The 26,373-nt window shown below is 39.9% G+C and overlaps 1 protein-coding gene across 10 annotated transcripts in view; it reads right to left on the bottom strand.

The window, feature by feature from the left end:
• RHOBTB1 (Rho related BTB domain containing 1) overlaps window positions 1–26,373 on the bottom strand; it is a 125,312-nt gene that overhangs the window by 67,964 nt on the left and 30,975 nt on the right. For 3 of the 10 annotated variants that reach the window (XM_053584080.1, XM_053584072.1, XM_053584081.1), the window contains exon 1: window positions 9–330. The exons of 5 other annotated variants lie outside the window; for them this stretch is intronic. The gene's annotated coding sequence lies outside the window, so the exon portion shown is untranslated. Of the gene's footprint in view, window positions 1–8; window positions 331–670; window positions 772–26,373 lie in introns of those variants that run through there. 2 more of the 10 variants (XM_053584075.1, XM_053584082.1) reach the window with 2 other exon arrangements.

The following is a 26,373-nucleotide window of genomic DNA, read 5'->3' as shown; positions in this document are numbered from 1 at the left end:
GAACCTACCCTGAAGCCGAGCGAGACGCGAGCTCTCTCCGCCTTCTAGGGCCGGGGGGAGCGGGGGGCCCCCGCAACTCAGCAGCAGCCACGACTGCGCGCGGTCGCGGGTGTGCGGGGCCCCTGCGCGCGGCGCGCCGCCCGCCGCCCAACTTTGCACAAAGGCAGCATGGCACTGCCTCGTCTGGCCGGCTCGCCCAGCGCCGCGGCCGCTCCTGCGGGTCCGGGACCAGAGGGGCTCGCCCCTTTCCACCCGCGGCCCTCCCTCCTCCGGTCCCCACCCACCCCGCTCCCAGCCGGGGCAGCGGGGCGGAACGCAGCGCCCGGCACCTCGCTCCGCCGCCGCGGCTCGCACTGTGACGTGAGCAGCCTTCGCGGCTATTTATATCCACGCGATTGGATTTCATTCATGAAACCAGGGCCTGGTGTGTCTGTGCTCCCGGACGCGGGTTGCAAAGGTACCTCAGCTTGGCGCAGACCAGCCGGGCAAGGGCTTCTCGGCTGACCGCCCGGGACAATAGTGGGCAGAGCAGGGGAGACCCCGGCCCCTTCCCCGAGCTGCGGGAGGGGAGGGCCTGGATCCCGGTCCCCCATCCCCAACATTCCACCCACTCCCGTACATCCTCTGGCCCTTTGTCCCAGGCTCTGGAAAAGTAAGTTGGGCCACTAACCGGCTGGGCAGCATGGCTTTCTTCCCCCTAGGAACTGACCGGCCGCGGACTCCGAGGGAGGACATTGGCTTTTGTTTCAAAACCGAGCCCAGCTGCTGACTAAGGGCTGTGTTAGCCCAGCCTCCTCCTCCCCTGGGCGGCTGCACGTGCTGGCTGCCCCCCTCCCCCCGCCCCCGGTACCTTGGTGGCTTGGCTCGAGGGGTCCCCGCAGGGACCTCAGAGACGCACCGCTAACCCTGGCTGGACTAGAGAGGTGATTTACAACCGTCTGCAAATCGCTGAGCAAGAAGGTGAAATTGACTTCTGGCCCCTGACGGGTTGTTAGCGTTCTTGGAAGCCCAAGACAGCCCATCCCTCCTCACAGAAACTCTTCTCACTCTTCCAGGCTGACCCTGAGCTTTGAGGGCAGAAACAGGGAGTAGTTTTCATGCATTCACGTAACAAATTTTTAGGGAGTGCCTACAGGATGTCAGGTGCCCTGCAAGCTCTAAGGTGCTAATGTACAGAATCAGTCTGGGCCCTGCTCTCAGGGAGCTTTCAGTCTGCCTGCTAAAATTAGTGTGCTTTAACAATCCCTCATTCCTACCCTGAAAAGAGGCAACTGGAGGATAAAGGTACTACTGTATTCAGCCACCTTAAGGAATGTATTCATTTAATAAACTTTTTTAGAGGAGCTTGTGTGCTGAGGGCTGGGGATACAAAGATGAGAACAATGTATATCCTTGGCCTCCCTTACTTCCTGAGCTGTTGAAGGGCTGGGCAAAAGAGAGCCATTGTACTGTGAAAAAATTCTAAGAGCAAACAAACTTCTGTGTTCCTCAGTTTCTTCTAGGAAACCATCTTAGTTTCCCCAATGAATTACTTTCTAACTAGGGTTTCCAGATGAATCTTAGTCCATTAGATATATTTACTCTTCCCCACTAGTTTATATTCTCTTTTTGGAGGCAAAGGCAAATCCTTTAGAGACCCAAGATACAGTAGAATTCAATGTTTTTACCAGGAAGTTATCACGGGCAACCTGCTTTGTTTAAGCCATTCTCATTGCACTGTTTTTGGAAATGGAGTTACCAAGGCCCTAATCTCTGATACTAAAAACAGAGGGTAGGGGAAACTCAAGTACAGGTGTCTACTCTAAGAACTTCAAGACAGATACCTGAGGGGGTGATCATTTATTTGGCATAAAACTGACTTCCCTTGCTCTATTTAAAAAGGACTCCTTTTTGGGGCAGCGCCTGTGGCTCAAAGGAGTGGGGTGCCGACCCCATATGCCAGAGGTGGTGGGTTCAAACCTGGCCCTGGCCAAAAACTCAAAAAGAAAAAAAAAAAAACCCTCAAAAAGTGACTCCCTTTCGAAAGGCTGAATCAATATACATTCTTCTCAGGAACATATTTCTTGGGAAAAATTAATTAACCCTCTTCACTCCTAGCAATCAGTCCTCTTCACTGCAAGCCATTTTCTCTTCAAATTGCCCTGGCAGCTAAGAGAAGGATAGAAACTAAAAAAAGGGAATTAGCATGTATTGGGACCCTCGTATGTGGCAGGTACAAGGGTAGGTTTTAGGCTTAACACACATTTTTTCTTATTTGATCCCCACAACAAAACAGATGAGGTAGATGCTATTATTATCATGATTATTTGACAGGTGAGGTAACAAGCATAGAAAAGTTAATTTTCTGAGCTTTTAAGAGTTCCATTTGCACCTGGCTTGGCTTATGCCAAAAGTCTTATTTTATCACTGACTTGAGTTTTTTTTTTTTTTTTTTTGCAGTTTTTGGCCGAGGCTGGGTTTGAACCTGCCACCTCTGGCACATGGGGCTGGCGCCCCACTCCTTTGAGCCACAGGCGCCGCCCCGACCTGCTTTTTAACATCACATTTTCCCTCAGTTTCTTCTATTTTTCTCAGTTATAAATGAAAAAGAGTTAAATGGCCCATCTCTCTTAAATAATAGGCAGTGCTGGGATCAGAAATATCCCCACAAAAAGACCCCAGGTGGCAGGCCACTCTTCAGCTATAGATCTCTCTGCTCTTGGGGGCACCAACGCTTGGCAGGCCTTCCAAAAGATGCTCCTTCCAAAGTGGGTAAAGAACAGCCAGTTATCTTGGAATTATCTAGTTGAAAACCTAATCTGAAGGAAAATGACTGGAAAAACTTTCAGGAAAATAAAAGGGTTTCAACAGTAATTCAGATACAGCAGAGGAAAAGTCATTGTTCTGGAAAATCCTTCCAAATAAGGCAGAGATCTGAGGAACATGTTCCCACCTTATGCTAGGTAGCCTCCAACTTTTATGTATAAAACCTCAGATTACAGATAAGTTGGAGGAAAAGAAGCAAGTTGTACAGACTGTACTTAAGGAGAGAAAAGAAACAAGAGCAAACACCCCCGAATCACTGCCATGAACATATCCCTGCTCTTGTTATTACCACAAAACAACACACTTTGCATGCTAAAATTGTTGTTTACTAATAAAATCATCAGTACTTTGATTTAAATAAACATAAAAATTAGTACTGAATTGGAATTAAATCAACATTGTGTCTTTAAACACTTTCATGTTTATACTTCACAAAAGGGATTTAAAAAACATTTGGCTGGCTTTTATGGTAAATATTTTACCAAAGTCATAGGATTAAAAAGCAATCGCCCAATCTAGATACAGAACTGTTCTATACATTGTGTTCCATTATCACAAAACAATTCTCTCAAGCTACCTCTGTGTATTTTTGTCCCCCAAATGACCATTAATCAGTTCTCATTTTGAGACTGTTATATTAGTGGGAGCTTACCAGGATGCAGTGTTTTGAGATTGATTTTTTTTTTTTTTTTTAACTAAGTATCATGCTCTTGAGGTCCGTTCAGGCTGCTGCCTGTATCAATAGTTCCTTCTTTGTTATTGCTGAGTAAGTTTTCTATTGCCTGTATGTCTCAGAGTTTGCTTATCCAGCCATCACAAACTGAAGGACATCTGAGGAGTTTCCAGTATTTTGCTATTACGAAAAACACTTCTGTCAACATTTGTATGTGTATTTTTTTTTTAATGAGGATATGCATTTTTATTTCTTTGGGATGAATGCCCACGAATGCAATTGCTGGGTCATATGCTAAATGAGAAACTGCCAGCTACCCTCTCTTCCGGAGTGGCTGTACCAGGGCATTCCCACCAGCAACTGTGAGAGATCCCCACAGCCTCGCCAGCATTTGGTATTATCACCAGTGTTGACAAAGTTTCAGTTGTTCTTTGATTTCAATTCCCCTCATGGCTGATGATGTTGAACTTTTTTTTAATGGGCTTATTTGCCATCCTTATAGCCTCTTTTCTGAAATATCTGTTCACATCTTTTGCTTATTTTTGTAATTGGGATTGTTGGTTTTGACTGTTGGGTTTTTAGAGTTTTAAAAATATATTCTGGGGTCGCAGATTCTTCAAATTGGAAATTAAGTGCTACTGCCACAAGATAACTTATTTTCAAATCAAATACTGTTGTTTAACATTTCCATTGCCGTCCGGGGTTACCGAGAACATTCACAGATATGGTATGTACTTACGTAAACCTCCTGCAGAAAGGGTCTTCTCGGGTTTACCGTGTACACCTGCATTTCAGCGCTCAGTAACCGACAAACAGTCACGGCCACAGGGAGCCACGGCCCAGCCTTGCGCGCAGGCGCAGACGCCTCCTTCCGCCGCCGCCCCAACAGCTGCTTGGACTAACCCGGCCGCCCAAAGGACAGCTCAGTGCTGTGGGTCTCTCTGCCATGGGTGGGATCCTGGATGAGTTCCAGGCATTGTAGAGAAATTTCATGGAAGAGAATGAAGTCATGTAGGAGCCTATGTTAAAGAATAGGCGTTTGGTAGAATGGCATATTGAAGAACCTCTGCTGCAGTGGCTTCCTAGTGTTAGCACGGTGGCCTTCTCAAAAGTCAGCAACTTCGTGGTACCCTGAGGAGGAGGCTGGGGACATATTCGATCCCTTGACAATGCTGCTCACGCTTATAGATGTCTCGGCATTTAAAGGTGGCTCACGCCTGTAAACCCAGCCCTCTGGGAGGCCGAGGCGGGTGGATCATCTGAGCTCAGGAATTTAAAACCAGCCTGATCCAGAGCCAGACCCTGGCTCTAAAATAAAATAACGGAGAGAATAGAAAATAAAATACTGGAGAGCTGTGGCGGGCGCCTGTAGTCCCAGCTACTCCGGAAAGGGGGAAAGAGGAACTTTTGCACCCAATGATGTCACAGGACTCTGCCCAGGGGACAGAGCGAGACTTGTTTCTAGATTAAAAATAATAAAGAAATAAATAATAACGCTTCTGAACCACAGAGTGGAAGAAGGCTGGCACTGGGCTCAATCAGGGGTTTAGTGGCAACTTCCCCGTACAAAGCATTTTGCATGCTAGCTTCCCTCAACAGGGTGGGTCTGGACAGCACAGGCCTACTGGGCTGGCCTGGTTCTGATTAGCAATGACAAATGGGAGAGATTGACACTGCTCTGACGCTCATCGTTAATGCTAAATACTGATGGGTGTAAAAGAAAATGACTTCACTTCCCTCCCGGGACCTCTGCTTCTTGTACTCTAGTTCTCCAAGGTGCTTCGGAGACAGACTAATCTAGGGCAAAGATAAAAGTCCAGCATTCCATGGGAGTGGGGTGGGCAGAGGTTGGGGGTCCCTTCTCCAGCTTTCATGTCATTGATATTTCAACAACTTGGAACAACCTGTCACTAACCCTTTCTGTCCCAAATACCCCAGGCAGGTTTTTACACAGATTTGTATATCTCCCACTTGGATAGGAGTAAAATGCTTTCCACCTAAGTGGCACAATTGTGTGGGGTTTTGACTACTGGGGAATTTATCTCAGGTATTGCTCAAACCAGCTCTTGAGATCTCTTAAGCTCCTATTTTCTGCCCACCATTCTGGGAAAAACCAGAGTTAGTTTGGCCGTGGGAATCAGTTGAAAGTGATGTCTTTTCCCCTAAAAGCTACAAATAGAAATGAACTAGTCTTGGGGCTTGTAGTTCAGTTATTACTGTTGTTCTTGAAGTAGTTTTCAGGTTTTTTTTTTTTTGGGGGGGGGATTAAACATTATTTAATTTTTTTTTATTTATAGGCTAACCTAGTGGATCTAATTTTGGAATTTCTACAACTACCCATTTAAAGACAGAAGCATTAGACACTGTGCTTTTTATTCTGTGAAAGCAAAATATGTTTTTTATGACAATTCCTGTTTCACCGGGCACCGATGAATATAGGCTATGTGTTGAAAATAGACAAAAAGGTTTCTGTTTCTCATAGTATGTTAAATTATTTGTGTAGTTGTACATAAAGCCGTTTTTGTATGAATCCATTTGTTGGAGTAGGATGAGTTTGGTAAAAATGTGATTTTGCAAGCTCCCCAGTTCTAATTAAATTCATTCTTCAAATCATAATCTCTCCTACCAACATAGTATTTCACTGGTCTACCTCAGCATGTACACATGTAAATGGGGGTAGCAAGCAGCTTTTAGAGTCATCTGTTTGGCTTTGTCTAGGTATGGCCTTACAGATCGGAAAACATGTGTATCACAACTCTAGAAAGAAGGAAAACATAACAGTTTAGTGTATAATGTATATCACTAGTTCTAAAAGTAAAAATGTGATTCTGGAAAAATACCTGCGTTTATAAGAGACATTTGTTTCAGGAACAAACAATGTTATTAATATTACAAAAGATGTTAATGCGAGACTTCAACTTTACCTAATTAAAAATAAATTACATGTATGTGTCATAGCCTGTTTAAGGCTATGTTGCCTGCCCAACTGTTTGATATAATTATTTCTTTTTACTAAACAAGTTAAACACACACACACACACACACACATTAAAGGGAAAGAGAAAGAAAACAGAATTGTTTTGTCTCTCTAGCCACTTTTTTAACCCATTGTACTGCAATGTTCCATATATCAGACAAGAATAACAAGATTCTAAACAGTTGTTAAGAGACTAAATGAAATAATGTTTGTGGAAAATATCTTATAAAATGTAAAGCTCTGTACATACTCGTAAGTATAAAAAATGGGCTTATTATGAGGTCATTTAAAAAATGCTGTGCAGCACAATTATCATTTGATCTGGGAGTACCACAGATACGGGAATTATATCATTGTTCAGAATTATCCCTCCTCCAAATGCGGCCTGTGAGCATTATACCTACTAGTTTCCACTGAATTTAGTATTTGAGGTTTGAAATTTTGACTTGTAACTGCTGTGTTTTCTCCCCTCTGTAGAAGCAAGCTAAACTACATACAGAAACTACAACAAAGGGAACTACAAAAGTACATGCATACACTTCTCCATTTCAGAAAAATAATTCTGTGTTCATCACATTTTCCTGCTTACTGAGCATCTGTAATATGTATACATGTTATTGAATCTTCATGACAACTTGAGAATTATTATCCCCAATATGGGAGGGAGAAGGAAATATGATGTGTCCTAGAGGGTAAGTGACTTGTTCTCTGTTAGCAGAGGGGGAGACAGAGTTCTGACTAAGCCAGAATTCCAACCCGAATCATCTGACCATGTGGAAGTCAATATTGTAAAGTAATTTAGTGTGTAGTACACTAACTCATATGTAGATACCACTTTAAAAGGAATAAGAGGTTTTTTAGAGGTACGAGTGCCTTGGAAGGAGACCTGCCCCTCAGTCCCTGGACAAAAAGCTAAATTGTGAGACTTGGCCTTACTCGGCACTCCTGCTCCCTTCCTGTGGCTCCAAAACTAAAAACACAGACCACCTGACTTGTTGCACTGGACTCAAGAGCATCTACCTCTGGGTACACAATTTCAGAGTCTCTCCTTAGGTCTGTAAATATTTATGTTGACTTTAATATTTCATATGACCTAAATTTACCACTTGGTAAACTCCGCTTTGTGGGCAAGAACTGCCTCACATGTGAGTTACATCAGTAGTTAAACACTTTGGGATCAACACCAAAGGCGCACAATCCCTTAGCTTGTAAACATAAGCCGATGACTCTTGGGATCAGAGACTAAAGCTCACTTCCCACCAGAGCATCAATCTTAGAGGAGCCTGAAGTTTTGGGAAGATGCACGAAAGCTCCATTGCTTCTCCACCCCCACGATGCATTGAACAGCATCATAGGCAAGAAAGCTCATAGTGAATGGTTTTAAATAATAGTACATGATAATACTTTCACAGGACACCTCAGTTATATATTGTTTCTAATCATGTATATTTCTAAACACTCAAATATATTTCTAATCGCCGTACGACTTAGGACAAAGCTGCGATTTGAAAAGAAAACGTCCTTTACGGTTTTATTTGTTCTACTATAATCACTGCCAACATCGATCACCCATGAAAAGGCACTTGGAGATCATGAAAATGTGCAAAGACTAAAGTGCCATAAACAGGTAAGGCACTAGTGCATAGACATAGGAACACCAAGGTTGCCACCTGACTTTTCAATCTGTAATAGCACTAGTTAACATTGAGTAAGCACCCACTGCAGGTGACGTGGTGCTGAAAGCTTTCACACTCTAGCTTTGTGAGGGAGGTCTCAGTCTCAGCCTCATTTTATAGTTGAGGAGGCCAAGGATCAGAAATGTTAAGTCATTTGTCAGAGATCAAATACTTAGTAAAGAATTATCCATCTTAAAGTAGGAAATCTTGACAGAGAAGGATTCTACTTTTCTATAATTAGCATTTTATACTTAGCATTCCCTTATTCAATCAAAGTATTGCTGATCATAATGCAAGAGAGAACACTGTATTTGGAAGACTAATGGGCAACAGCTCCTCTTAAATTCTGATGTCAAATTCAGGTAAACTACCTTAATAGAGTAGAACATCCATAGCTGACCACCCACCAACATTGGCCACCTCCATAAGTTGACCTAATTTCCATGCATCAGACATGCACCACATGTATGTTTCAGTACAGTAGGCCTAGTTCCTTATGTTGACCACCTCTGTATGTTGAACAGTTTGTTACAGTTCCTTGGGTGATTAACTTACAGAGGTTCTACTGTATTTTATATCTAGAAACTTCAGGTAGGCTGGAGGTTAAGCAGAGTCAAAGAGAACTGATCTTTATGAGGTGACAACTTCAGGACTCTCAGCGTCCTTGACAAGTGGCTAACACCCTGGGATCAGGTGTTGATGAGTAAGTGATATGCTCCATCACCACCAAATGCATCATTTGTGGGAAAATATACAATGCAATTTTTGGTTTATTCCTTATTATTTCCTTAAGAAATTAAATTATTGCACCACTTCCTAATGAAACCTGCAGGATACTGCAGTGATTTCACCTTGTGGAGCAATGTCAGGTTAATGAGATAAGACAGGAAAGTCAGGCAGAAAAAATACAGTTCATTTCAACAGATGGAGTTGTTATAAAATTTGACTTAAATATATGGGCAACGTGGGTAAGGTAGAGAATTAGGCTCCTGGTCATGTACCATTCGTTTTCAATTACTCAAGTGAAGAGTAAATGTTTCTGGTGTTTATAATCCATATCTATCCTGCGTGGGAGTAAACCATACACACAAGACCCCTTTAGTTTAAAAGGGGTGCTTCTTTTTTCTTAATTCTTGGCCAATCCAATACCCCTGTTGAAGATTCTAGTTCTTTCACACCTTTCTCTAAGTTACATGGCCCCGAAGACACCATGGCATTTGTGTCAGTTGAATACCAAATGAGACACTCATCGGAAACAAAAAGAAGTATTTAAGTGATTTTTTTCAATGCCTCAACCCTGACAATACCTCTTTTTAATAATGAAGGTGACATACTATGTACTGTGAGTATAACAATTTTCGAGCTTTTCTGCTCTTTATAGAAAGGAAACCTAACACAACTGATGCTCTTATAAGCATTTGTGTTTGTACCATGTGCTTATTTCTGGCTTGAAATTTCTCATCAATAAAATATCTGAGGTGGCTAATGAAGAAGAGAATATATAGATAGTGCCAAAAAATGTATACACATTTTGAGAAGGAAAAGAATAGTATTAAATTTGTAATAAAGTTTGTATTAAATATGACAAACAAGACATGTTTGACTTCTGCAATTACAAGAAGTGCTCAATGTGACTTGTATTCAACTTTTTAGTATTACCATTTTAATAGTTTTTTCCTTTCTTAAAATGTATATACATTTTTTTTCACCCTCTGTATATCCTGAAGAATAGCTTACACGTAGGAACACAAGAACACATTTTCAACACTCTGGGATTCATGGTAAATTTATACTCTTCATACTACACATTAATGGGGGACTGAGATACTGGGAGATAGTGAATGCCTTGTTAAAAGAGATTTTAACTATAATCCATCCAGTACAATTGAACTTCCGGTATAATTTAAGCTTTTTATTTCTTTTAATTGTATCCCATTTGATTGTAATGTAATCAATTAAAGTGGTAAATTGGGCTAACTATATGCATTACTATTTTTTTCTTTGAAATATATATATATATATTTTTTTTTTTGCTCTAAAATTACAGCAAACATAAAGGCAGCCTGGTAGTGTCCAGGCCAATGGCTTGAGAACTGGCAAGGAGTTCAAACCTGGTGGTTATCTGCTTATTGTGGGAAAATTTCCTTGAGCAAGGCAAGTCACTTTTCTCAGGATCCACTTTTCTCATCTATAAGTAAAACTGCTTAGATTAGATTAAACAAATTTATGGAGGACCAGAGTTCCAGGGTCATTATGCTGTTCATACTGAAATTCTTATGAAAATACATAAGATATAGTGGTCTCAAAATGTGCTTTATACTTTCATTATGAAAATATTTAAAAAGCATATTCAACTCACATTGAATGAATTCTTTCCATATACTTATTTCTAAATTAAGCTGACAGTTTCATTAATTATTTATTGAGGCTCTCATTTGGCTTGGGTTTAAGATTGCCAGATAAAATAGAGGATACCCAATTACATTTAAGTGTCCCATGCAATATTTGGAAAATACTTACATTAAAAGATTAATCAGGCCGGGTGTGGTGGCTCACACCTGTAATCGTAGCACTCTGAGAGGCCAAGGCAAGTGGATTGCTGGAGCTCACGAGTTCGAGACCAACCTGAGCAAAAGCGAGACCCCCCCCCATCTCTACTAAAAATAGAAAAACTGAGGTAAGAGGATCGCTTGAGCCTGGGTTGGAGGTTGCTATGAGCTATGATGCCACAGCACTCTACCCAGGGCAACAGCTTGAGACTCTGTCTCAACAAATAAATACATAAATACATAAATAAAGGATTAATCACTATTTGTTTAAAACTCAAATACTGGGTGGCCCCTGTAGGGCCAGCCATATACAGGAGGTGGCGGGTTCAAACTCAGCCCCGGCCAAAAAAAACAAAAAAAAAAAACACCAACTGCAAATAAATAAATAAATAAAACTCAAATATCAGTGGTGTCCTGTATTTTTTTTTTTTTTTGTAGAGACAGAGTCTCACTGTACTGCCCTTGGGTAGAGTGCCGTGGCGTCACACGGCTCACAGCAACCTCTGACTCTTGGGCTTACGCGATTCTCTTGCCTTAGCCTCCCGAACAGCTGAGACTACAGGTGCCCGCCACAACGCCTGGCTATTTTTTTGTTGCAGTTTGGCCGGGGCTGGGTTTGAACCCGCCACCCTCCGCATATGGGGCCGACGCCCTACTCACTGAGCCACAGGCGCCGCCCTCGGTGTCCTGTATTTTTATTTGTTAAATTTAGCAACCTACTTGTGTTGGAGAGAAGGGAGAAAAATTAAAGGAAAGGAAAGTAGACCAAATCATTTTTGGAATTATCCAAATACTGAATTTAATTATAAATAGAAGAAAGATGAGTCTGTTAAAAAGCATTTCCCAAAGTATGCTCTATTGGATCAGCCATGAGTGAAACTCTTTAAATAAATGGAAATAATCCTTTATTTTTAAATACATGATCAATTTTTGGAAATAGTTTGTATTTTATGTTCTTAAAAAAAGTCACTTTTCTTATCGCAAGACTTCTGAGGGCATTTATATGTGAAAGTAAATTATGCGTTTGTGGAAATAGTCTAAACTGAGCTGCCCATATTTATTTGCCAAAGAGATCCTTCCTCATGGTCTCAAAATACCCATCATCAATTCATACCCAAATGAGAACAAAACAAGTACAGTGTACAGCGTGGATCAATCACAGACCAAACACTGCAACAAGGATGCTTCCTTCTGATTGGGCAGGCATATGGGTCACTGTGGTTATTTATTCAAGGGAGTCTCTATCCTGGGTTACCCCAAACCACAGATAATTGCCAGTTATCATTACATAGCACAAATGCTTCCATTTAACTTTCAGTCCAGTGTATAGGAGCAAGGCCAATTTTAAAACACAGTAATTAGGGCTGCATAGAAGTAGCTGACTCAGTATTTGAAAGCATTCCCTTAGCCTAATTTTGTGGTCTATAACGTGTCAGGGACAGATACTCAGAAGGGTCCATAGTTCCACTACAAAAGAAACAGGAACTCATATATGCACCATGCTGGTTTACAACTTGGAACAGTTGCATGTGCTATCACCATTGAGGAAGTATTTTTCATTTAAACATTTTTTTCAATTTATAACAAATTTTAGTCATTAATTTTCTTAATACAGTGAGCTGGTACCATGCGCTAGTCTGCAAAAGCTTTACAGTGGGCCTCTCTTGTTAACAAATAGGCTGGTAATACTGTCACATGCTGTTTAACAACAGGCACATGTTCTGAGAAATGCATCCTCAGAGGATTTTGTTGTTGTTTGGACGCCATAGTGCACTTACATATGCCAGATGGTCTAGCCTACACACCTAGGCTAGATGGTGTAGCGTGTTGTTTTGAGGCTACAAACATGTACAGCATGTTACTGTCCTGGATACTGAAGGCAATTATACCACTATGGGAAGTATTTGCGTGTCTGAACATAGAAAAGGTACAATAAAAATACATTATGAAAGATTAATGAAAGTACTTCTGTAGAGGGCACTTATGATGAGTGGAATTTGCAAGACTGATGCTTCTCTGGATAAGTCAGTGAGTGATGAGAGAACGTGAAGGCCGAGGACATTACTGTACACTACCGTAAACTTACAAACACCGTGCACTAAAGATACATTAAATTTATAAAACAGTATTTTTCTCTCTTCGATATTAACCTTAGCTTGCTACAACATTATTACTTTATAGACTTTAAATTCTTGGACTTTTGACTTTTTTGCACTAACACTTGGCTTAAAACACAAATACATTGTATAGCCGTACAAAAATATTTTCTTCATATTCTTATTCAGTAAGTTTTTTTATATCTAAATTTATTATTTTTATTATTTTTATTTTTTTAGAGAAAGAGTCTCACTTTATCACCCTCAGTAGAGTACCGTGGCGTCACAGCTTATAGCAACCTCCAACTCCTGGGTTTAGGCGATTCTCTTGCCTCAGCCTCCCGAGTAGCTGGTTAAAACTAATCAATACACACATTATCACAGGCCTACACAGGGTCAGGGCCATCAATATCTTCCACCTCCACATCTTGTCCCACTGGAAGGTCTCCAAGGCAATAAGACTCATGGAACTGTCATCTCCTATGATAATGATACCGTCTTCTGGAATAACTCACGAAGAACAGGTCTGAGGCTGTTTTATAGTTAACTTTACACTCACACAGACAGAAGGAGTATAGTCTAACATAATGATAAAAGTATAGTATAGAAAATATATAAACCAGTAACAATCATTTATTATCATTACCAAGTATTATGCAGTGTACGTAATTGCATGTGCTATAGTGTTAGATATCTGGCACAGAGAAGATCTGTTTACAGCAATATCACCACAGATAGATGAGTAATGCCTTGTGTTAGGATGATGTCACTAGGTGAGAGAAAATTTTCAGCTCTGTTATAATCTTATGGGACCATCGCTGTATATGTGTCTACAGTTGATGGAAACATTATTGTACATGACTATGCTCTTCTGCGTGACTTCAACTGTTCCCAAACAATTTGATGCAGCTGTATTACTACTACTAAGCCTTAGGAGGTAATACAAATTCCCTCCTTCTCCCAGCCTCAAAATCCACCAACCTGAATCAAATAATACTAAGATGGCATTGACAGTGCTTAAAAGGCAGATCCAAGTGAGCAAGTAGAGGGAAAAACACAAGTAACTTGCAAGTTTGATAATCCACTTCTGAATAACTGAAAGAATGTTCATACCAATTTGTCCAATGGCAATATTTATTGAAAGCTTATTCCCTTGCTTTGCATCATTTTTCTTATTGAATCCTTACAGCAATCCTGGGAGGTGCTACTATCATCCCTATTGTAGAGATAGGAAAGCTGAAGTATGTCAAGGTTAAGTCCCACGTGCAAGATCACTGGTGAGTATGTATTCTGTGTTTTATCAGCACAGTTACAGACCCTACTGTTAAATCAGATTAAAAAGTCAGTAATTGGGTCCTGAGAACATGTGGTTAGAAAACAATACAGGGAACAAAAAGTCTAATGGCAAACTAAAAGAGGTAGAAACTCAACAATCTCTGGAGGAAAAAAGACATCACAAAGAACTTGACTTGATCCCACTTTTATAAGCATAAGGTTGAAGCCTGAAAAAATTTAGTTTTTAGCACAGCATGTTATAAAGAAGGCTAATGGGATCCTAAGTTTCCTGAAAATTTGTCCAGTATAAAAATGTCCAACTCTCATTTCCTTTAGAAAGCCAAAGTTTCTGAGACAGCCTTCTTGCAAAAGTTAACTCAAGAGACTTTGATTTATAAAAGGTTTGGAGCCTTGATATTGCGCAGATCAGAAGAGCTATTCGTTTGACGAGTAAGCATAAACAGACCTGCAAGGCAAACCTTGGAATCAAGACTCTGTGTAAATAGACATGGATTTCCAAAACATTTTTGTTTCAGGAAAATCTCACAAAATATTAACCATCAGCCACATCTTCAACACAGATGATAGGAGTTTTGTTATTATTATTATTATTTTTTTACGCTTTATTTTATCTTATTTATGTGTTTTGAGATGGAGTCTCACTCGGTCACCCTGGGCAGTGTGGCATCATAGCTCACAGCAACCTCAAACTCTTGGACTCAAGTGATCCTCCTGCCTTAGCCTCCTAAGTAGCTGGGACTACAGGCGCCTACCACAAAGCCCGGCAAGTTTTTCTATTTTTAATAAAGATGGGGGTCTTGCTCCTGATCAGGCTGATCTTGAACTCCTGAGCTCAAGCAACCCACCCACGTAGGCCTCTGAAAGTGCTAGGATTACAAGTGTGAGCCACCACATTGGGCCGGTGTAGGAGTTGTCAAAAGAAAATGACTTCCTTTTGGAATTAATATGGCATCATCCTCACTGTGGTAGACAGTTACTTTAGTAGCCTCCAGTGAACCCTTCCTCCTAGTACCTGTAAAGCATAGTCCTCAAGACCAAGTGGTCAGGATGCAAAGTTGGCTTAATATTAAAAAATCAGTAATGTACATCACCATGTTAGTAGAATGGAAAGCCATATGATCATCTCAATAGGTACAGATAAGCACTTGATAAAATTTGACACCCATTCATGATTTTAAAACTCTTACTGGCATGTTTAATGGAAAAGCATGTCCAGATCTATGCTCTTTAAAGGGGAAGGCTCTTTAAGAAAGAGTCACAATTCTTGCTCTCAGAATATGTACCCACAGTATGGCATTCTCTGGGAAAAGTTTCCAGAGATACAGGAGAAAGCAAAATCTACAGATACCTAACTCCACTACTTGAGGAACAATGCCAAATGTGATTGCCAAGTGAGCAATAAATTTACTCCAGATCATTATAAAAGCTATGCCGACAAGCAAGGACTCAGACACAGAGTCCATTAAAAGTGTAATTGCACTGCACATCACAGGCCGCGGCGCTAATGGGTGCTGCTTACATTTCTCTCAGCCTGGCTACTATCGGCTGAAATAAAAATGAAACTAAAAAAAGGAAAAAGTTGAACAGCTCAGGCCTATAGTGATGGCTCGTGGCAATAAAAATACCACTTGTATATCAGGACAGGTGAGTGTCAGAGTGTCTCTGCCATTTGGCGGTTATGTGCACATTGGAAAGACTGCTTCTCTGAGCCTGCTTCTGCAACTTTAAAATAACTAGAAAGAACCGGAATGAGTCAGAACTGGGATTCAATCCTGGTTCTATCCTTTACCATCTACATGACCTGAGGACATATAGATATGCCTCAGCTTCCTCATCTGTATAATGGAAAGAAATCTCTAAGTGTTTCTCTGAAGATTAAATAAGATTATGTAAGTGGAATAGTTACCATAGTCACTGCACATATTGCACGCTCAATAAAGTAGATATATGAATGTTAAGAATTAGCTATTAGGCTTTAAAATGCCTTAACAATAACCAATAGACTGGAAATACTAATTCGTTCTGACATGGAGATTGGTAGGTGTTGTGGGAAGCTTTGAAATTCTGCATATCCTGCCTATCATCACAGGTAGTACCGTAAGAAGCTCAATAATTTTAGCAGGGAGGAAAACAGAAGGGTAGACATTCTTGTGTGATTTAATCTTGGTAATGTACCAATGATTTCATTATCATGTGCAAAAAGCTATGATGACATTTCTTATACTGCGATAAGTACTAAGTGAAAAATCTAATGAAATGAATTAAATTCCATAGAATTTCCATAGACTGTAATTAATGGCAGCCAGAACCCCTTACTGATTATGCCGGTGAATATAATCAAATAGTATGTTTACGTAAGCCGGGCAGCAGAGTCTGACGTCCACAGTCTGTAATGTACTTTTTGCCAGTTGAAAATAAGCTGCTTAAACAAACAAAACACCCCCTTAAAGAACTGGAAATTTAATAATCTGCATTTGTAACATAATATTACATCAAGCAAATGACTGCTTTATCCGAAAGTCATATTCATAGTGACCATCTGTGAGTTTGAACTATTTGGTTGGACTGAATTATTTATACTGGAAATATTACTGAGAGGGGCTTAAATTAGGCAAGATCAGAAATTTAGAACTCATCCTACAAAAAGTGCTACCTATCACATTGCTGAATTTCACTATGGTCACCTTCTAAGTCCTACCCTTGGGAAGCCACATGCCAATGCCAGCACCTGGTCCTCCCTTTAAAGCACTTTTTCGAATATGAGTTCATGAACTTAATTGTCCAGCCTTGTACAACTACAGCGCTAATGGCCATTCCAGAAGAGTTCTAAAATTGCTTTGAATGGTGGGCTAGGCGGTGGCGTCAGTGCATAGCTTCCCAAGGGGAGTACCTTGAAGGTAACCATAGTCATATTCAGCAATGAGGTAGGGAGCACTTTTTCTAGGATGAGTTCTTGAACTTAATTGTCTGAACTTGTTTTCCTTTTGGGTCTTGTCCCCATCATACAAGTTTTCTTATTTATGGACAATTGTAGTCCAAGTCAGAAAGAACCTAGAATTATTACAATTGCCTTGTCTCTTCTGTGGCCTCCTGGTCCACGCTGGCAGCTTGGCCACCCCCACTGGCCTGTACCCTTTGATGGGCACAGTGCTATCTTGTGGCTATCACCTCATTGCTTACCACCTCTACTATTTGTGAGCTCATTATTACCACTTCAGGAAGATGCTCTGTCACCATATCATGTCCTGAAAGCAGGATTGTGGCCTTTGTCATCACCCTCTTCCCTTCTATAGCTCTTTTTGTTGTTGTTCAGTTTCACTCTGCTGTGGTATTAGCCTACCTCGCAGCAACCTCACCCTCGGGGCCCCAAGCAATCTTCCTGCCTCAGCCTCTAAGTAGGTGGGACTGTAGGCACACCCTACCACACCCAGCTAATTTTTCTATGTTTTTGTAGAGATGGGGTCTCACTTTTGCTCCTGAGTTCAAATGATCCCCCCGCCTTGGCCTACAGAGGTCTAGAATTACAGGTGTGAGCTTCACATCCAGCCTACTATTGCTTTTCTTTTTTTTTTTTTGACTTGGGTTTGGGTGGGTGGGTGGTGGTTATCACTAACTCTGCCATGTACTCAGAGAGTCAACTGTGTTTTACCCAGCCCCTCCTTTTCTTCCAACCCTTTAACCAAAGCAAGTGGGTGGGGTTTATCATTCCTCAAGGGCTCTGGGACTCCTCAAGTGACTGGTTGGTTTTCTGTTGATGTTCAAGAGACACTGTGGCATGTCATGCAAATTACACTCAAAACAGAGAGCCCACTTTGATGTCATTAGGAACTCACAGAAAACCTGTGTTCAATAAAAACATGTTACAATGGTCAACATGGAATCACCTAATAGGTTGTTTTTTTTTTCCCCTGAGACAGTCTTGCTCTGTGAGCCAGGTTAGAGTGGGGTGTTGGCAGCACAGCTCACTGCAACCTCAAACTACCAGCCTCAAGGCTTCCTCCTGCCTCAGCCTCCTCAATAGCTGTGACTACAGACACCCATCACAATGCCTGGCTAATTTTTCTATCGTTTTTGTACAGTTAGGGGGTCATACTTTTGCTCAGGCTGGTCTTGAATTCCTGGTTTCAAGTGATCCTTCTGCTTTGGCCTCCCAAAGTGCTAGAATTGCTGGTGTAGGCCACCACTCCTGGCACCCAATTGGGTTTTAAAATAGAATTAGAAGAATGAAAGCTGAGTCTAACATAATGATGGCATTGGGAAGAAAGTGCCTTTCCGGGAAGGCAGTGTGGCTTTGGAGCTAGACACACCTGGATTAGAACCTTGGCTCTCCCACTTACTAGCTGTATAATTTGATTCTAGATGCATTATGTAACTTTGATGAGCCTTTGCTGTCTCCTCTCTAAAAAGGGAGTGAGTAATACCTGTGCATTGAGCATACCACCTGGCACACAATAATGGCACCATTGTGAATATTTTACAACAGCATATAAGTAGGCTGTCTTGTATGATAAAATGAATACAACAACGTAGTAAACATAGTCTTACTAGAATGTCATATAGATCTAGATTCAGAATGAAAGCTTATCTGAGAACCAGCTTGCAATTTTCAAACTATGTGACCTTGGGACACTCCCCTTGACCCTCGAATTCTTAGAGATATCTGCAGTGGACTTAACTACACCCACCAATGATCACCATGGAGTTCAAATGCACTGCTGTGTATGTGAAAGTGCTTTTACAAGCTATAAATTTGAAGCAAGATAGGTTATCATTCTATTAATGTGTTATTGCAATTCTATTAAGTTAGTGATCATTTATAATGTTTCTAAAAAAACTCTGGCCTTTTTTTGCATCTGAGATTCACTCTTAGGAATGAAAATTTTCAAAATGAACCACACATTCAAAATGTCTCTGATTTTAAAACTTATACGTAGCTAGCATTCTATAGTTCTTTTTTAGAACCCAAATTAAAATCATCTGGTTACATGTGGCCTCCAATATAATCCTTCCTAACAGAAAAAGTGATACGTTCCTAAAATAGATGACATCTCAAAATATGCACAATGACTATATTTTCCCTTTAAATACAAGTGCACAGAAATGACAGTGGGGAGAGAAATGATTGTTTAACAGTAGCCATTCACAGGTTCATCTTAAACTGCAAAAGCAAAATAAAGTTGGGAGTATTTACGAAGTCCGACTTGGCATTTATAAATAAAATGTACTTTGTACACAAAATGATGTTTTAGGGGAATTTCTATACCTCATGAAGAAATTTCTATACCTCTTTCGTCCACATAAGATAAATGTCTAGGTCTTTTTCAAACAGTCATAATTTCTGTTTTCTATTAAATACATTTTCTACTTAAGAAATATTTAAATGAAGAAATATTTAAATGCTTCTGTCTTTTGGTAAAGCCTTAAGATGATTTACTATAGTTCTGGAAATAACAGCTGGCCTACTCCATTTGGGGGCAAGTAGAAATAGTTTTACAGATGCTCTAGTTCTCGGACCAATTGTAACAATTTGTCACGTTTCAGGGACAGCCTTGGTTTCATAAGCATAACCTGTATACTGACCATACTATGATTTGCCTGTGTTAACTCTTCAAAACAATGCCATTTAAAATGTCCACCATGAGGAGTATGTCATTCTTAATCTAGAGTTAGAGCATTATAAGTAATATCAGTCATGTTGTTATGAAGTCTATATTCTAACATCTAAATCAAGTCTTGAGTATAATGTAGACCATGGCAAACGCTGTGATGGCAGAATTCTCCCAAGAAGGACTGAAGATATGTATCATCTCCAGCCAAAGTAATCTGTATAAAAAAGAGATCCCTTTTTGGTTTTGACCAAAAGTTATGGCAGGAATGTTCTCAAAGCCACTCATTGCTGCTTGGGTAGACAGTTTTCTGTTCCATACAGAAACCCAAATGGCTCAGCAAATATTGACTGAATTGTAACTCTGACATCATTAATCTTTTTCTGCACATACTTGAGGTTTGTATCTTGCTTCCAATTTCACAGGATAGTAGTGAATAAAGAAGTTTAATCAGCAAATAATCCGAATACAATAAAAGAGATCCCAAAGATAAATTCTCAGGTATAATAACAGCCATTTCAGGGCAACCTTGCAAAAAGGCTCCTTTGAAAGTTGCACCCTTTGCATAAAAACATCTCTGAGCAGAATAAAATATTTAAACAGCCACATTAACAAAGACAGAATACCTCAGCATTAGAAAAGTGCATACCCAGGCTCTTCCTTTGTTTATCTAGGAAGCTTCCTGTGGTCCCTCATAATCTTTTAAATATCAAGTCATATATTCATTGGAACAGGAAAAAATTTCAGATCTGTGGTCCTCCAAAAAAAAAAAAATCTGAAACATTGAAGAAGGGATCAAAGATTTTTGTTACACTGCTATGAAAATTCACAAGCCATGTCACCCTGCCTTATACTTGTATAAAGTAATTTCGCATCACTTTCTGAATTACAAGCTCCCTGAAGTAGTTTCTTTGTTTCACATTTTACCAATGATATCATCTAATACAGTAGTTCTTGCACATTAGGATTTCTGTGATACTTATGGATTATTTCAAGCCGATTTCCAACTAAGGAAAAAAAAAAAACCTTATTTCTTTGCCTTGACACATCTTGTCACCTTTTCCCAACTGTCTCACACCATTCTCTACTTCCAGAATGCATGAAAAATACATGAAAAGGACTCACTAAACTAAGGGTATGTGTTAAGTCAGACAGTATAGACAAACATAACACATCTTCATATAATGTTTTTATTCTTTTCAATTTTTGCAAAAAGAAACTACAGGCAATGTTGTTTTCCACCATGTAGTGCTTTTTGCCAGTTAGGTACTTAGAAATAAACATGTCACTGCCAACTTGCTTGCAGAAGACAGATTTGTGAGGCGAAGTAGTCGGGGGCTGGAGAGAAGGTTAGCGCCAGAGAGAGGACACCAGACAGATTGTAAACCCGCTCCTGGGTTTTGGGCCACTGCTGCCCTCTAGGGGACATATGGAAAATAAGCAGTTTCCCATGCGTCTAGAAATTTGCAAGGACCTTAGAAAAGCATCTTGTCCATTCAACTTTTATTAAGAAGACAATTTAAAAATTAATTAAAACTGCTTCAAGAATAGCTGTATAACCCTTAAGAAAACTTTTACATTGCGTGCTTTTCTAGAGTCACCTCATTTTGAGTCACTCTTCACAGATAAAATGTTCATTATTTTGCTTATCCTGATTTTCCTGTAGCATTTTAAACATGTTATTTCTTGTCCGATTAGAAAGCAGCTGCTTACTATGACTAATGTGTTAGTCACTATTTACACTGTCAGCTTTTAGCTTGCAATGCCCCAGAAACCATTTGCTCCAGCTCCTTGAATCTTTCTTTATGAAGTTGGTTCGCGCAGAGGAAAATATACAAATATTTCCAGAGTTGCCAAATTGTTCCTTATTGCTGGGCAAAGAAGCTTCACTAATTTCAAGAGAACAACAAAGATAAACTTGCGATTTTTACACGGTGGATCCAATTTCAATCTCCTTTGTAAAAATCTTGAAAAATTAAGAATAATATCGACGGTAATCCTACTTCATAGGCAGAGAAATAAATGCTCTTTCATTCTTAAAATCTTAAAGGAGAATTTAAATGACTAACACTTCCTTGGGGAAGAGACACAAATAGAACCTTCTCTAGGAAGACAGACAAATGGCTAACAAACATACGAAAAAATGCTCATCATCCCAATCATCAGAGAAATACAAATTGAAACTACCCTGAGATGTCCCTTAACCCTAGTAAGATTAGTCCACATCACCAAGTCCCAAAGCTGCAGAGGCTGGCATGGACGTGGAGAGGGGAGCACTTTTACCCTGTTGGTGGGACTGCAAACTCATACAGCCTCTTTGGAAAGAAATATGGAGAATCTTCAGAGATCTCACATTAGATCTCCCATTTGACTCCACAATCCCACTATTAGGCATCTACCTGGAAGAAACAAATCATTTTACCATAAGGACATCTGCACTAGATTGTTTATTGCAGCTCCATTTACAATCTCCAGGACATGGAAATAACCTAAATGCCAATCAATTCAGGAATGAATTAATAAATTGTGGTACATGCACACCAAAGAATACTATTCAGCCATAAAAAGATGGTGACTTCACATCTTTTGTAATGTCCTGGATGGAGTTAAAACACATTCTTCTTAGTAAAGTATCACAAGAATGGGAAAGCAAACATCCAATGTACTCAATACTAATACGAAGCCAGTAGATGATCCAATGCATGCCCAAATAGAAGAAAAACTCATTTCAATTCAAGTTGGCAGGAAGGGGTAATGAAGGACAGAGAGGGGGTTGGGGTGCTCTCACTGAATGGGTATGGGGTGGGGGTTTGGCACACCTTTTGACTTATCAAAATCAAATATTTTGACCTGGTTGCTTATATCCTCTCATTAACCTGAAATGTATTTACTTAAAAAAATAAATAAATGACTAACACTAAAATGAAGTGTCTGGAAATAAATATTCTGCCTTTGGGTGATAATTTCATGACTTTGGGGTGATGTCGCAGAAGAATGAGTTAGTTAGAAGACTTCTATTCACTCATCCAATTAACATCTGTTAAGCACGCTGTTACTTCTCAGATCCTGTGTTCCGGGTTGGTGCGTGCATAGAAACTTGCCATTCAGTAGAGAGGATAAATATTATAGCATCTCATTTTGCCACATATTGTATGTAAGGTTATTCAATAAGTATCATTGAAATGCTTAGCTTTTATGTGTATTACCTACTAGATAGACTTCAATTGTCTCAAGGATAGAAAATTTACTTTGTTCATTTTTGTATCCCTAGTACCTTGGATCACTTAATTTTTTCAAGATTAATGGTAGTCCTATAAGTAGGTGTTATTATCCTCAGTTTATAGATGAAGAAAACGATTCAGCAATTTATAACTAGCATGTAGTAGGATTTATTTTTTTCCAAATTACTTCTCACGTGAGAACATGTATCAGTAGTAGGTGTAATGTCAAGTGTGTCTGTATTGTTGACATTCTGATTCCTCCCTGCTCATGTGCCTAGCACTGTGCCTGGCATGTAGTAAGCGTCCAGTAGGTATTTGTAGAAGAATTAATTAGTGTGCCTTTCCGGAGCACTGTGCTCTTTGCTTCCATTTTGGTATTGCAAGGGTTTGGCACAAAGCACTCCAATCATCATTGAGTGAACGAGTAAATGCATATTTCCTGGAAAGTTTTGAGAATTTTCCCATTATCTTGCTTCTCACAGTGTATCCACAGAGGTGGAATCAAGCCATAGGATGAAATGAGACAAGTGTTTTTATGATGGTGGCCTCTAGTCTGGAATTCATTTTCAGTTAATTGCAGGGCATCTGATAGACCATTGACTTGCATTGTCGGCCATTTCATTGTCTAAGAATGTGAGGAATTGGCCTCTTTGCCTACTTGCCCTGGCAGTGGAGGCCAATTCCGCTGTCTGTGGCAAATGTATCCTGTTTTGTAAGCCTTCTTATTCTGTAAGCCTATCTTTCTCTTCCCTAATAAACTTTGTTTCATTCTTGCCTTAAATTTTTTTTTTTTTTTTTGAGGAAATGAAAGGAAGACGTGATAGTTCTTTGAAGAAATCAAATTCTAACTCAACAGGGGGAAGTGGCTGGCCATGCAGAAGTAACAGGAATCTTACAGACAATAAATACAAAGTTTCTAAAACTGTGATGCGGGTAGGGCTGAAAAAATAAATCAGACAAATATGGAAAATTTATGAGAACAGATTTTTAAAAGTTCAGAGAACAGATTCAAAGAATTCTACAGCAAAAGAATTTGAAAGGGAAAAGGCCTCGAAAAGATTCAGGTTTGCAAAAATTCTAAGCATACCAAACAAACTCTTAATATTAGTTTTCTCTGGTTTTGAGATTATGAATCATTTCTGTTAAGTTTCATCTCTCTACATTTTCAAGCTGTCTTCAAAGGGATTTTTCAGATGATCAAAGAAATTTTTAGTATAGTATAATCTAAAAAATAAAACAAAGGTTACTTTAAAATAAGCAAGTTCCACCATGCAGTTAGTTGCACATAATTCTTAAATGAATAAAAAGTTGGGAGGCTAATGAAAAAACCACTAGACAGGTTATTCTATGACCTTCTTTCCAGTTTCTGTGCATCTCTGTTTTAAATAATCTTTAAATAATTTATTTTTACTTCATTCATTAAGCACATGTTTATTGAGAACCTTCTGTATGGCAGCACTGTTCCAGGCACCGGGCAGTCAAGTGTGAACAAAACAAAGTCCTTGTTGTAGAGGGCTCATAGTCCAGTGGAAAGAAATACAATGAATAAGCCCTCAGAATGGGAGAAGATTTTTGCAGGGTATATCTCTGACAAAGGTTTAATAACCAGAATCCACAGAGAACTCAAACGCATCAGCAAGAAAAAAACAAGGGATCCCATCGCAGGCTGGGCAAGGGATTTGAAGAGAAACTTCTCTGAAGAAGACAGGCGCACGGCCTTCAGACATATGAAAAAATGCTCATCATCTTTAATCATCAGAGAAATGCAAATCAAAACTACTTTGAGATATCATCTAACTCCAATGAGACTAGCCTATATCACAAAATCTCAAAGCCAGAGATGTTGGCGTGGATGCGGAGAAAAGGGAACACTTCTGCACTGCTGGTGGGAATGCAAATTAATACATTCCTTTTGGAAAGATATATGGAGAACACTCAGAGATCTAAAAATAGATCTGCCATTCAATCCTGTAATTCCTCTGCTGGGCATATACCCAGAAGACCAAAAATCACAAAATAACAAAGATATTTGTACCAGAATGTTTATTGCAGCCCAATTTATAATAGTTAAGTCATGGAAAAAGCCCAAGTGCCCATTGATCCACGAATGGATTAATAAATTGTGGTATATGTATACCATGGAATACTATGCAGCCTTAAAGAAAGATGGAGACTTTACCTCTTTCATGTTTACATGGATGGAGCTGGAACATATTCTTCTTAGTAAAGTATCCCAAGAATGGAAGAAAAAGTACCCAATGTACACAGCCCTACTATGAAACTAATTTGGGGCTCTCACATGAAAGCTATAACCCAGCTACAACTTAACAATAGGGGGAAGTGGGAAAGGGGGGGGTGGGTAGAGGGAGGGGGATCGGTGGGATCACACCTGTGGTGCATATTACAGGGGTATTTGCGAAACTTGGTAAATGTAGAATGTAAATGTTTTGGCACAGTAACTGAGATAACGCCGGAAAGGCTATGTTAACCACTGTGATAAAAATGTGTCAAATGGTTTATGAAGCGAGTGTATGATGCCCCATGATCATATCAATGTATACAGTTATGATTTAATAAAAAAAAAAAAGGAAATACAATGAATAAACAAAGCATATGTTCAATTTCGGGGAACAGTGGTACTTTTAGGAAAAATAAAGTATTTTCAAGTAAGGAGAAAGGAGTAATGTAGTGTGATTGTTTCAGACACAGTAGTCAGGGAAGTTCTCGTGGAGGAGGCCTGAATAGTGTGCATTGGCCTTAGTAAGACCCAGCTGAAGAGGCCAGGTGAGCAAGTAGCTATCAAGGGAAAAGCCCTCAAAGGATCTGAAACCAATTAGAAAATAAAATCTTAGGATCCATGTATGTTTTTGTTTGTCTGTTTGCTTTCTTGCATTTTAAGTTCAAGGAGCACATTGTTCCCCCAAAATATGAACTTGCAACTTAGAGGTGATGGTAACTTTGATGAATAAGAAAGAGAACAAAACTGTTATTTTTTTCTATGACAAGGAGAGGATGGTGTTTGGAATGGAAATGACAGATTCCTACTGGGGAGAGGGAAGAGAAGATGAAGACAGAAGGCCTTCAAGGCTTCCGTGAGAGCTGTGTCCTTCATTTGTTCACTCTTTAGAAATGATCGCAATCATGGTGCAAAAAGTGTAGACATAGTGGTTTGTCTGCAGTTATTTTGATTAACCTCAGTTAATTACTAGGGTCTTATCGAGACGTGCGATTTGGTCAAAATCACTTTGCACTTGTTGTCTTCAGAAGTTGTTCCATTTGAAATTCTCCTGTCCTGTGGGGCTAAGTCTCCATAAGAAGACTGACAGAGGGAGAGGTCTAAGTCCTATCAAGCTAGCAGAAAATGGGTCAGGTTCTTAGAGAATTTGGCCCTGGAGAAAAAGAGAGCTGCAGAGAGACTCCAGTGCTGGAAGAACGGAGGGACTGAATTGGAAACCTCCCTCCACTGCCTGCCCC

This window comes from Nycticebus coucang, chromosome 3 (assembly GCF_027406575.1).
Source record: "Nycticebus coucang isolate mNycCou1 chromosome 3, mNycCou1.pri, whole genome shotgun sequence".
Classification (NCBI taxonomy): domain Eukaryota; kingdom Metazoa; phylum Chordata; class Mammalia; order Primates; family Lorisidae; genus Nycticebus; species Nycticebus coucang.
This window is presented reverse-complemented; position numbering and strand designations above follow the sequence as displayed.